Raw genomic sequence first — 15,000 nt, forward strand, 5'->3', positions numbered from 1 at the left:
TGCAGTATTATCCAAGCCATATCCTGCATTGTATGCCTGGCGAAGTAAGCCAGTATTGATGCACTAACAACAGAACAATGCAACTAAGTCTATAGCAGGAGAATCAATAAGTCACACCCCGGAGGGTGAGAAAGGATGAGAAACGACAATGGAAAAGTGTTAACAAAGGAAAGCTGAGATGCAGACATCTGTAAGGGTGTCTAAGAGTGTGGTTTTAAATTGCATCCACTAGTGGGGCACTGGTTCGGGAACTGTAGGGTTTGAGGGATTGTGGAAGCACCACTTAGCCGGTTTTGTTTCCAGGTTTGCTCTGACCTGGTGTAGTAGCACCTGTCAGGGACCCAGCTATGGGTCTATTTGCATATTAGGGTTTGTCTACATATGCATGTGAAGATTGGATTTGGTGGACTCTGTGTGTGGAAGAAACCTCCATGGTTCAATGGAGGGCAAGGTAGCTTCAGCAATGCATTGTGGAGTGCAGAGAGTAAGATGAGGCCCAATAAGGGAGTCTCCAAGTCTGAATAAGAACTGAGCTGGGCTGTGGTGACTGATCCAATCGATGCCAACATGGAGAGTTAACATACAGCAATGGCAATGGTGGTGATGATGATGACAATGATGAAGATGAGGATGGTGATGACAACAACCATGATGATGATGACAAAAATGACAATGTTATTGATGATGATAATGATGAATGATGTCAACAATGATGTTATGATAATGATTATGATATTTGATGATGACGATGACAACAAAGATGGTGAAAACAACGATGACAATGATGGTGACAACAACAATGTTGATGATAGTGGTGATGATGCTGATGGTGATCAAGGAAGACATCTTGGTCATCCACCGCATCCATCCCCAATTGTCTTGACCTCGTTGTGCCACTGGATGGAAGATGGTCACAAATGACAGAGTAGGGTTGCCAGTGCACAACTCTTCTTCACTTTAAACCAGGACTGTGGAGTCGGAGTCATGGAGTCAGAGTTGGAGTCGGAAACTATTAAGGAGTAGTCGGAGTCGGTAAAACTATATTGATTTTGTCTCCAACTCACAATATCTTTATTCTTTAATAGAAACCAGTTACAACATATAGGCCCACTCAAAGTACAAGTGTATGCTATAGGCACAAGGCCTGAAATTTTGGTGGGGGAGGTTAGTTGATAATATTCACCCCAGTGTTTAACTGGTACTTATTTCATCAATCCCCGAAAGGATGACAGGCAAAGGTGATCTCAGCATAATCCATTAATAATAATAATAACAACAATAAAGATAATATTTTCTACTATAGGCACAAGGCCTGAAACTTTGAAGGTAGAGGGTTAATCAATAGAATTGATCCCGATACGGTACTGGTACTTATAATAATAATAATAATAATAATAATAATAAGAAGAAGAAGAAGAAGAAGAAGAGAAGAAGAAGAAGAGAGAAGAAGAAGAAGAAGAAGAGAAGAAGAAGAAGAAGAAGAAGAAGAAGAAGAAGAAGAAGAGAAGAAGAAGGAGAAGAAGAAGGAGGAGAAGGAGGAGGAGGAGGAGAAGGAGGAGGATATATTTTTATGAATTATGGAAGTTTTGGGGGAGGCTGATGATTTAACTGTCTTCACTTTGAGCCAGTAAAACCTACAAGTGAACTACAGCTATTGTATGTGTAGAGCGTTGGCAGAATGACCCAACCTAAGTATAAGAATATTTCTAAATAATACTCACAAAAAAATTATTTATTTCAAAAACAGAGATTTTTTTATAAATTGAACTTAATTTGGTAGTTTATACAATATCAAAAACTTATGAGCTACTGAAACCTACCAGAAACAGTTACTAAATCTCCCTCAAATCTCATGCCATGCTAGAACACCTTTAGCCATAGTTCTTATTCCTTTATTGCCCACAAGGGGCTAAACATAGAGGGGACAAACAAGAACAGACAAAGGATTAAGTTGATTACATCGACCCCAGTGCGTAACTGGTACTTAATTTATCGACCCCGACCCCGAAAGGATGAAAGGCAAAGTTGACCTCGGCGGAATTTGAACTCAGAACGTAACGGCAGACGAAATACCACTAAGCATTTCGCCCGGCGTGTTAACGCTTCTGCCAGTTCACTGCCTTTAGCCATAGTTCTGCTAGATGAGGGATGTGAGCTATTCTGGCAAATGAATCTAACTGAGCCAATGACAAATATCATAAGATGTTAAGCAGATGAACATACAACAAACAGTCAAAAGCCAGGACCAACCAGTTCAGTTAGAGAACTACAGCTATCATCTGTAGTTGTGGCATGCACAGATGAGATATTTCACATCTGTACCTGATCACTCAATCAGGACACTAGGTGTAAATGAATTACAATGGTCCAGGAAAAGTTACACAGCTGAATGATGGTGATAAGCATGGACATATCCCTAGGTCTACTAGAGCACTCCTAACCTAGAACTATATCATACAGGCGTACTTCATGCTACAGTAGTAAGCACAAGTTTCTAAAGCTTCACTTCTATAGCCAACCTCCTTCACCACCCATGACATTTCTGGCCTGGCCTTGTATCTCGCTGCGTAACGCCATTATTTCAATAAAAAGAAGGGAAAAAAATCATGTTTTTACTTGGTCATGGACATGGCTACACATTTTATAGAGGAAGTGAAATGAAAATTGTGTTTCATTCATGTCTTTCGGCGTGGACATTAATAATTAGACGAATAATTAGAGAGATTTAAATGAAGAGAAGACTAACTTGCCAATACCGGAGATTCAAGCAGAACAGGCTTGCAAAAAGTGAAAGCAGTAATGATTTCCTGGTAATTAGGTGAGATATAATGTGGGTGGAGCGGTGTTTAACTTGAGGTTGAGTCAACTTTTTAATATTAATGGAAATTGAAAAGCGGGAAGTCCTATGTACAGGCGAGATAGAATGTGCTTTTTATAAAATGAAACTAATTTTCAGCAGGCTTTTACATTAAAGTAGAACAAGTAGTTCTGATGTTTCATTCGTAGTGTTTCAAAATATGCTGGGAACAACATGGACTTCCTTCAAAGTACACACACACACATACATGTGCATGTGTATACATAATCAGAAATATACATATGTATCTATACACACATGCACATATATATATATATATATGTATATATATATATATCTTTTACTCTCTTTTACTTGTTTCAGTCATGTGACTGTGGCCATGCTGGAGCGCCACCTTTAGTCGAGCAAATCGACCCCAGGACTTATTCTTTGTAAGCCTAGCACTTATTCTATCAGTCTCTTTTGCCGAATCGCTATGTTACGGGGATGTAAACAAACCAGCATCGGTTGTGAAGCGATGTTGAAGGGACAAACACAGACACACACACATACATATATATGACAGGCTTCTTTCAGTTTCTGTCTACCAAATCCACTCACAAGGCTTTGTCGGCCCAAGGCTATAGTAGAAGACACTAGCCCAAGGTGTCACGCAGTGGGACTGAACCCAGAACCATGTGGTTGGTAAACAAGCTACTTACTACACAGCCACTCCTATGCCTATGTATGTATATAAATTAGAGAAAAACCACCTTTTATCAATTCAACAATGAAATAACAATGATATAATTAAATTATACCATATAGAAAAAAATTAAATATAAGATAAAATCATATACCAATAATTAAGTAATGTACAAAATAATAAATAAAAAGTATATAATTGGTAAAAGGACTACACGTGTGTATATATATATGTTTTTACACATATTGTTTGTAAAGTGTGTGTGTGTATATATATACATACACACACACATATGCAAATATACATATACATATGTACACACACACATCTATAATTAATCCAAAAAAAAAAACAAAGATAAAACACTACAAGAAAAAAAACAACATCGTGAGGATATGGTACATACAAAGTATTAATAAGGCACTCAAAGAAGCAAAGAAAGGGTGTTTTACATTTTGAGCAAAGCTCTTCATCAGGAACAGGAGCAGAGGAAAGTCCAAGAGAAAAGGAAGACGGAGGGGAAAAATTGCCAACGATCCACATATAGTTACACTTTGAAATACACACACACACATATATATATATACAGATATAGATATACACACATGCACACACACACACACACACACATGTACCCTGTTAAGTATGGAAGCCCATATGGTTTTACTGCAACAAAAGATTTATTTTATATTCCTTCTTTCACAAACCTAAATGGAAGTTTTAAGTCAAACCTTTTTGTTGTTTAGTTCCCATGTCAACCCACATCAACTTTGACCTATGATTAAAGACATTCTTAAGCTGCAACCATGAGGTTTAACCCCACCCATCCACCCACTTATCTACACATGCACCTCAATCACATGTATCTAGGGCCATAATTTTTAATGAACCTGGGGAAATTTTCTCCCATCCCTTAACAGGAAAGGAATTTCAAGATTCCAAACGGTAAATCTGGGATTCCACTAGAAAAATTCTTTTAGAGTTTAGGATAGAAATTCTTTAATCATTATTCATAGTTTGTCCTTGGTTTATTTTATTTTAAGGACCCTAAAATAAAATAGAAGTTTTTGTTTTGCTGTTTAAGATTAAATGGATTTTTCCCTGGGCATGGATTCACTGAAGCTCCGGCGTCTGGCGACGGACTTAGTAAACACCCACAAGGTTATCAACCACCTCACCAACAACAACACTGAACACCTTTTTGATCTCCATGTGTCTAACACACGTGGACATGCCTACAAAGTCAGAAAACAACACAGCTCCCATGACTTTCGGAAACATTTTTTCACGCTCAGGGTTGCTGAAGCGTGGAATAAACTGCCTGCGTCAGTTGTTGACTGCCATGACACTGCATCCTTTAAGGCCCTCATGCTTTCCGAAATCCGCCGAAACTACACCTGATTATATATACACTTTAGATGAGTTGTAGTGCACCTGAGCACTGTACACAATTATTATTATTATTATTATTATTATAACCAATGGCATACAGAGTAAAGGGTAAAGACCCCCTTCAGTGATGAATGACCATGGAATTGCACCTAGAAAGTTCCCCTCTGAGGGGCAAGTCTGGGCAAGATTGTTTACGGAAGACAAACACAGAACAAAGTGTCTTACTCAAGGAAAAAAAAAACAGCCTGGTCCTGGAATCAAATTCACTACCTCATGATTGTAAGCCCAATGCTCTAACCACTGAGCCATGTGATATCAGATAAAAGTAACCTTTAGTGAGAAGACCCTATGCAAATGAAACCATGTGAGCACAGAATGACCACAATAAGCAGAGCAGACATGAGGCATGATTCCTATAAGGGACACTGTCCAATTTGTTTTCAATCCAGACATGAACTTCATTTAATTTTATAAAAGAAAAACGTTTCAAATGTTTTTTTAAAGTATATAATATGTAATTACATAAAATAGATTTAAACTTAAATTTAGCATTTAAACTGGCCATATCTACCCCAAATACTCAACCTGTTTTATGTTCTAGCTAGCAAGATCCAGATGCTTGCATCTATCCAATGAGATCATTCTAAAAATAAACAATCACATCATCAAGATCTTGAAGCTACAAAGTTATGCATGATTAACCCAACCTGTTAGCGTTAAGATTATTCTGCCAATTGTTATACTTATTTATTCCATTGTTTCGAATTAATCAAGCATTATCTTAAGAGATTTGAGATGATGATGATGCAATTACTCTTTTACTTGTTTCAGTCATTTGACTGTGGCCATGCTGGAACACCGCCTTTAGTCGAGCAAATCGACCCCGGGACTTATTCTTTGTAAGCCCAGTACTTATTCTATCGGTCTCTTTTGCCGAACCGCTAAGTGACGGGGATGTAAACACACCAGCATCGGTTGTCAAGCAATGCTAGGGGGACAAACACACACACAAACACACACACACATACATATATACGACAGGCTTCTTTCAGTTTCCGTCTACCAAATCCACTCACAAGGCATTGGTCGGCCCGGGGCTATAGCAGAAAACACTTGCCCAAGATGCCACACAGTGGGACTGAACCCGGAACCATGTGGTTGGTTAGCAAGCAACTTACCACACAGCCACTCCTTGTTTATTTTTCAGAATGATATTGTAGGGTAGCGAGCTGGCAAAATTGTTAGTATGCCAGGTAAAATGCTTAGCAGCATTTTTGCCTGTCTTGACATTCTGAGTTCAAACTCTGCCGAGGTCGACTTTGCCTTTTATCCTTTCAGAGTCAATAAAATAAGTACCAGTCATGCACTGGGATTGATATAATCAACCTACTCCTCCTCCAAAGTTGCTGGCCTTGTGCCAAAATTTGAAACCATTATTATAGCCAAGTTGCAACCTGGGTAAGTATAAGAGGTGAAATCTGGCCAGTTTGGACATAAAACAGATAGAATATTTGGACCAGATATGTCTAGTTTAAATGCTAAATGGTTAGTAAAAACAATGTGAATAAATAAACATTACAGTTGACATTCTGATTGCTAAGGGGTTACACAATGACGGATACTCTGTCACTCTTGGCAATGGGTAGCCAGTTGTTGGACAGACTGAATCCTTACTTAAGAAATTAACTTGAACGTGGCTGAGTATTCCACAGACATGTGTACTCTTAGCATAATTTCCAAGTTGAATCAGCACGACACAATGTGACAAAGTTGGAACTTGGAATTAACAACAGGTACAAACCAGAGAGGGAGGAGCAAAGAGAAGACCCAACAACAATGCTGGATGACAGGTAAGATTAAAAGAGTATCTGGTAGACTCCACAGGTTAAACCTTATTTTAGGAATCAGTGCATTAATGAAATACAGGTACAGCATCAGTTTTCTAAACCCTTTGGTTCCAAAGACTTTCTAGATTATCAATTTTTCTAAACTGGGGGTGGTCAACTTGATCAACCACAATCCACATTAAACAAAAATTGGTTTTAAATTTTGGTACAAAGCAACAAGTTCAGTAAGTTGATTACACTGCCCCACCTCCTGCGATTAACTGGTTCTTATTTTATAAACCTCAAATGGATAAAGGGCAAAATCAACATAAACACACAAAATGCCGTTAAGCATTTTACTCGGTGTTCTAATGATTTTGCCAACTTGCTGCGCTGCATTAAACAAATATTAGATTTGATTAAATAATTGAATGAAATACAGGGACCTGTACATTAGTATAAATGATATAAGTTTATTAATATTGTACTTTGCAAGGTATTAGTTTGTACAAAGTAATAGTTGTATACAAGGCACCAGTAAAGTAGACTAGCAGCTGTGGGAATTTGAAGTTCCTGCTTGTAAATTAGTGCAGATTTTAAGAGGTTCTTGGACTATCAGTATCTGAAAAGTCAGTGTTGTATGCTTGTCTTTTACTTCCATTTTTTTCTGCCACTACAATTAGTTAGAGAGAGAGAGTGTGTGTGTGTGTGTGGTGTGTGTGTGTGTGTTGTGTGTGTGTGTGTGTGTGTGTGTGTGTGTGTGTGTGTGTGTTTCATTTCTTTCATGTTTTACTTTCACATTTTAGCATCCTAGAATAAGATTTAACCATTTGTTTACTAACCCTCAAAAGACAAAACCCAAAACGGACTTTGGTGCAATTTGAACTCAGTACACAGACAGGAAGAACTTATTGTACAAATATCACATAACAATTCTGTTTGCAGATCTAACCATTTTGCCAATTTGATGCCATTCATTTAAGAACGTTATTCTTTGATCCAACATGACAGTAAATTCCACCAAACTGCTCATTTGTGGGTGACAAAATGAGAAACCCTACATACAACTCTCAAGACCTGATACCTAACATATTAATGACATTTTAAAAAATCTTATAGCGAAAGCAGTGCCCATGACCTTTCACGAGACCTCCAAGACTTTAAGAGGAAGGAAGGAAGGAAGGAAGGAAACCATCTAGATTGGAGGTCTGATGCTTACAGAGTGGATTCCACTTAAGATACCCAAGGTGCCAAGTTGTGGTGTTAAAGGAAGTGATGGAACGTCTTTTGTTACCATATTTCTCTTGAGAGAGACAGTTTGAAAATATTGATGGAATTTAGGAACTATTAAACAATATCTGAAATATAAATTAATGTGAAATTTTAATAAGTTTTTAATTTAACTTGTATACTTTGTATCAGAATCAGGGGCAGTCTCAAGCAGGTTGGTATCAAAAGGGTTAAACTCTATCTACCACTGCAGTAGGCCATGGATGAACTTGAACTCAAATAGAAAAAGGGAGATGACAATGATCACAAGTACCTTATTTACATTTGACAGAAGGCTGGAGAGTATATCAGCCGAAACGTTGTGTTAACAACAAACAAGATGAGGACAAATATCCGTCAAATGTAAATAATGTAAATAATTCCTCACCTCTTAAATATAGAACTGTATTAACTATCACAAGGTATCTCATCTGACATCCTTACTGTTCTGCCAATGCACCACCCCAGATTGATGCCATTTTATCAACCCCAAAAGGATGAGAGATAAAGTTTCTCCATGGTAGGATTTAAACTCAGAGTGCAGAGTTGGAATAAATATTGCGAGACATTTATTCCAACACTCAAACTGCTGTCCAATGTTCTAAATCAAATACCAACATCTACTAATTTCCTGTCTTGAGGAGGGACACCTGGACACTTCATCTCTACTATCAATCTCTTCACAGCTGCTATTGACCACTCTGTCCCTTCCCTATTAAATGAGAGTAACCATTCAGCTCTTCAACAAGAAATTGCTCTTCCCCCATCCCTCCTTTCATACTTTAACCCCTAATTCCTCAGCATAAAACTAACTCTTTTCCTTGGAGTCCATAGGCGTAGGAGTGGCTGTATGGTAAGTAGCTTGCTTACCAACCACATGGTTCTGGGTTCACTCCCACTGCATGGCACTTTGGGCAAGTGTCTTCAACTATTGCCTCGGGCCGACCAAAGCCTTGTGAGTGGATTTGGTATACGGAAACTGAAAGAAGCCCGTCGCATATATGTATATATATATATATATATATATATATATATATGTATGTGTGTGTGTGTACATGTTTGTCCTCCCAACATCACTTGACAACCGATGCTGGTGCGTTTACATCCCTGTAACTTAGCAGTTCAACAAAAGATAATGATAGAATAAGTACTAGGCTTACAATGAATAAGTCCTGGGGTCGATTTGCTCGATTAAAGACGGTGCTCCAGTAAGGCCACAGTCAAATGACTGAAACAAGTAAAAGAGTAAAAGAGAGTCCTAAAAGCAGCATGGCAACCTTAATAGTGCTAATGACATGAAAAATGTACCAAGTATATGCTGTAAAATGGTTGGCATTAGGAAGGGCATCAAGCTGTAGAAACCATACTAAAGCAGATATTGGAGACCACTGGATCCTGTCAGTCCATGCCAGCATGAAACATGGACATTAAATGCTGATGATGATGCCAAGTGCCACACTAGATGCACAAACTATACTGACCATGCTCATTTTGTACCATTTTGTTCTCCGACGTTACAACACATTAGAAGGAATTTGGTAAAACTGCAAGACAAAATTTCTTGCCATGCATGATGCATCACGTTTATTTTTTTGGGGGGGTTTTGTCTTTTATTTCGTATTTACGACATCTATAAAGAAACAATCCACTGGAATTACTGTTATACTGGATCAAACAATATAAATTGCTTGTCCAATATATGTTTTATAGAATTTTACTCATTTACTTGTTTCAGTCATTTGACTGTAGCCATGCTGGAGCACCGTCTTTTAGTCGAAGAAATCGATCCCAGGACTTATTCTTTGTAAGCCTAGCACTTATTCTATCGGTCTCTTTTGCCGAACCACTAAGTTACAGGGACATAAACACACCAGCATCGGTTGTCAAGCGATGTTGGGAGGACAAACACAGACACACAAACATATACATATATATATATGACGGGCTTCTTGCAGTTTCCATCTACCAAATCCACTCGCAAGGCTTTGGTCAGCCCGAGGCTATAGTAGAAGACACTTGCCCAAGGTGCTACGCAGTGGGACTGAACCCAGAACCATGTGGTTGGTAAGCAAGCAACTTACCACACAGCCACTACTGCGCTTATCTTATATTTTATGTATAAAAAAAAACATTATTAACTGTGCAATTACGATGGCATTACTGCTTGAGAATAAAATCAAACCAGCTTTTGAAATAAATATACATATATTCTATCTCCAGGTCCAATGTTTTATAAAATGATATATTTTATACTTAAAGCACTATATTAACTGTCCAGATCCAAAGTATTATTGGCAGATAATATAATCAAGCCAGATATTGAAATAAATATACATATATTCTATCTCTTGACATAATGTGTTTCTGACAGTCCAAATGTTTTATAGATTGAAGTATTTTATATTTAAAAGCACAATATTAACTTACAGATCCAAAAGCATTATTGTTAGAGAATATAATCAAGGCAGAACTAAAAGAAAGATATATATATATATATTCTGCCTCTAGACACAATGTATTTCTGATAGTCAATTATTCAAAAGAATCTTTTATCACATGAGATCATCATCCACAGTTACAAGGCGGATGACCACATTTGATATTGTTTATATATATAGTGGTACTGAACCAATAATGCATAGCAGCAACAGGACATTGAAAGTTCCAAACATTTAATTTGCAATGTAAAAAATATATATATATAAGACTTCACAAGAGAGCTCGAATCTGCTTCAAATATTCAAATAGAATTTGAAATTGAATAAATATTTTGTAGTTATTTCATTTTTGTTAAATCAATTTTGTGTAAATCATAAGGGCTCAATAAATGTGAAGGAAATCAGGATTGGAGCAATATTTATACTATACTATATATATATATATATATTATAATTTAGGGTATCTAAGAGATACCTCCACGCTTGAAATAGCAGCCAAAACTTGACTCTAAAACCACATTAAATGTTCATACAGCACCAGGATAGAAGGCAAAATGACAAGATGAACTAGCAAAAAGTTACTGGATAATTCCAGATCCCGGATTTCTGGCTTTGCACAAGAAATGCTTTGCCTCATCAGTGGAATATACACAGATAGTAACATGAATACACATACAACTAATTGGATGAGGTAATTGAAAACAAATTCAATCTACCTCTAGACGCCAATGTATTTCTGACAGATATTCGTAGAAATCACGTCATGTAATGAATACATATATACATGTACACACACATTATATTAGATCATATATATATATATATATATATATATATATCTGGCGTCACGTAAAATGCAATGGCAATGGTGCCACATGATGCTAGTGCCATGTAAAAGGCACCCAGTACACTCCTATAAACTGGTTGGCGTTAGGAAGGGTATTTATTCAGCTGTAGAAACCAGTATGGATCCTCTCAAACCGTTCAACCCCTGCCAGCATGGAAAACGGACGTTAAATGGTGAGGATGATATATATATATATATATATATATATGAGAGAGGGGGGGGGCAAATTTACAGAAAACAAAAGACGAAGACAGGTGAAGGAACAATAAGAAGGTATATTAGTTTGACGCTCGAGAAGAATGGAAAAATCTTTGACGTTTCGGGTCTACGCTCTTCGACAGAAAAGGGATGAGAGGAAAAAAGAAAGGGAAGAGAACAAAAAAAAACGGAGAGAGTAAAAAAACTATATGTATAGGAAACAGACAGAGCTGAAGAGTCCCTGACCAAAAAGGTTTGCTTGGTTAGCCGATCTAGGTCTCATTAAATACAAGGCAGAAGTGTACACACAATCACACGTTTTCGAACGTATATATAAAGGCAACAAATAGACAAGCACACACATAGCATGTATAATATTTATGCATACTAAACACAAACACACACACACACACACGTGTGTGTGTATGTGTGTTGCAAGACAAAATTTCTTGCCATGCATGATGCATCACTTTTTGGGGTTTTTTTTTGGGGGGGGGGGGTCTTTTATTTCTTATTTACGACATCTATAAAGAAACAATCCACTGGAATTACTGTTATAGTGGATCAAACAATATGAATTGCTTGTCCAATATATGTTTTATAGAATTTTACTCTTTTACTTTGTTTCAGTCATTTGACTGTGGCCATGCTGGAGCACCGCCTTTTAGTCGAAGAAATCGACCCCAGGACTTATTCTTTTTAAGCCTAGTACTTATTCTATCGGTCACTTTTGCCGAACCGCAAAAAGTTTGCTTGGTTAGCCGATCTAGGTCTCACACTTTTTCGAATGTATATATAAAGGCAACAAATATACAAGCATACACACAGCATGCATAGTATTTATACATACCAATAACACACACGCACACACGTGTGTGTTTATATATATATATATATATATATATTATATATATATATAGAGAGAGAGAGAGAGAGAGAGATAGACATACAGACAGACAGACAGATATAAAATATATGCATGTATGTATATGTATGTATGTATATGTATATATATATATAATATATATATATATATATATATATATATATATATATATATAATAGATAGATAGATAGATAGATAGATAGATAGATAGATATAAAATATATTCATGTATGTATATGTATGTATGTGTGTGTATATATATATATTACATTATATCATATTATATCATATTATATTATATTATATATCTTATGATATCCACGAAACGAGCACTAAACGTCAAAACGGTGTGACCAAGATTTAGGTGATGAGTCATAATAATCTAACAGACTTTTTCTCAGAGAAAGAGAGAAGGCGATAGGGGAGGAAGCAAGCACCATATAAGAGAGTTAAGCCTTAACATTCTCACACTAAACCTAAGAGGACTTGCAGTAAACACCTAAACGCACCCAACACGATCTCTATCTAGCATGTTGATGGAATAAACACCAAGGGACTCGTTCGTTAGACGACATCTTGTTAAAAGTAATTAAAGGTTTTTTTCTGTTTACGTGGCTTTTTAGAATGACCGAAAGAACCTTTTTTTATGTAAGAAATCAATATTACTGCTTACATGTGACCATCATTATGTGATTATTAAGTCATAATAGCATTGATGTATCACCGAAGATGGTGTTTTTGGGGTTGCCCTGTGGTCCAAAAACACACAGAAGCAAACAGCATGAGCTACTTTATACACCTACCAACTCTCAATTTTGTGTCTTTGAAATTCTACCGCAATTTGAGAAGTCAGGGAGAGTGAGGGGGTGTGTAAAAATATAAGGAGGTGGGGATTTTGTGTAGCCCCCAGGTCAACCCTGATCGGACAGAACTTTTGATAAACGGTATTCCAGTCGTGACCACCACCCTCTTCTTATGTGCAAGACACTAATAACTAATTCAGCGTGTTCTTTGTTAAAAGAACAGGGCGTGCTTTTAAGGATATTTGGCTACTATTTCTGACAGATCGAAGCGACTACCTCGAGATTACCTCATTTCTGCAAGTGTGAGGCATCACCCTATATCAACAAGAACATTTGTTAATGATAAAGTAATGATTAATTAATGATTTATTGATCAATAATTAATTCCAAACGATTTCAAAATTTTCGTCTCTGAAATAACCAATATTTTTTTTTTTTTTTTTAAATTTCACCCAAAATAGCATTCATGAATATATCTTCATAGCCTCATAAATAATAATGTATGTGAGATCCGCAAAAATATATTTATCTGTTAAATAAATAAATACATCCACCCATCCATACATACATAAATGACCGATATCTTTAATACCATTCGGGTTTGTGATAGTATACACCTTGTTTATGCCACAAAGGCATATAGCGTCCAAAATTAAATTTTATGTATTACTAGCAGTATCGCCCGGCGTTGCTCGGGTTTGTAAGGGAAATAACTATACAGCATTTTTAGAGAGTTATAGCCAAAAAATAGCAAAAAAATGCATTAAAATGGAAAAAAATGATGGTAAATTATTAGACGCGCGCTAATACCCAGAAGGGCTCGATATGAATCACGACTATAAGATACCCGGTTTTGGTTACACTGCACCTCAAAATGTGGAAGTAGTTAGGAATCTAAATCGAAGGGACAGACACTCACACAACTAGTTTTATATATAAAGATTTGTATTGTAGATCCTTACATCTGTTAATTGAAGGCATACTTAATGATTTCATGAGCGTTGTTGATGTTTGGCTCCAGGTCATGGCAAGACTGAGCCGATCTATGAATAAAGACGTTCCAGCTGTGACCATCCGTCTTTTTATTCAAATAGGCTATCACTAAACTGTCAAGCGACCGTGTAAAGGTTATCTCGTATTTATTTAGCTTCGCGCGCGCGTATTTATGAATGCATGTGTGAGACAGAGAGAGAAAATGCAGACCTAGAAATCACTCGAATGTTTTATTAAGTCAACAAAAATAACAAGAGATTAAGGTAGAGATGGAACTCATCACACCTACTTTGCCAATAACCCGACTCAACATAGCTAATTAGAAAAAAACTAATTAACCGTCAAATTACATGGGCGAGAAAATGGAAAGACGAAAACATAGAAAGAGGCACCGCGAAAGTGAGTGAAAAGTTAGAGTACTAAAGAGAATCGATCGCACGTCCACCTCGTTACGGACGACTCAGTATCTCAGTGCAGTTAATGAGAATTTAACGAAATATGAAGTTATAACATCGAAAACTAACACAAAATACTCTACAGATATAAACAACTATATGACCAGAGTATAACTACTTCTCCCTGCTAAGTAGACCTGGCAGAAATAGCAGTCAAATCACCCTAGAATAACGCAAACATGCTAACATTGTACATTTAGTCTTAGACACACCCCTAAAAAGTATGGGGTGGTCCACACTTGAACAACCTCTACCTCACCGATCAGGGCGCAGTTAGGAGTTGGGGAACAAGTAATTACGACACTTAAGCGTTGGAGAAAAAACTTTGGTGAAATTCTCGGGAGTTTATAAAAGAAGGTACACTCCTGTTACCTTCAGAGGTGAGCATGA

The 15,000-nt window shown here is 36.9% G+C and overlaps 1 protein-coding gene across 3 annotated transcripts in view; it reads right to left on the bottom strand.

The window, feature by feature from the left end:
- Window positions 1-15,000, bottom strand: part of LOC115219682 (dentin sialophosphoprotein-like) — a 125,852-nt gene that overhangs the window by 109,816 nt on the left and 1,036 nt on the right. The gene's annotated exons all lie outside the window — the stretch shown is intronic.

The sequence above is a fragment of the Octopus sinensis genome, linkage group LG15, assembly GCF_006345805.1.
Source record: "Octopus sinensis linkage group LG15, ASM634580v1, whole genome shotgun sequence".
Taxonomy (NCBI): Eukaryota; Metazoa; Mollusca; class Cephalopoda; order Octopoda; family Octopodidae; genus Octopus; species Octopus sinensis.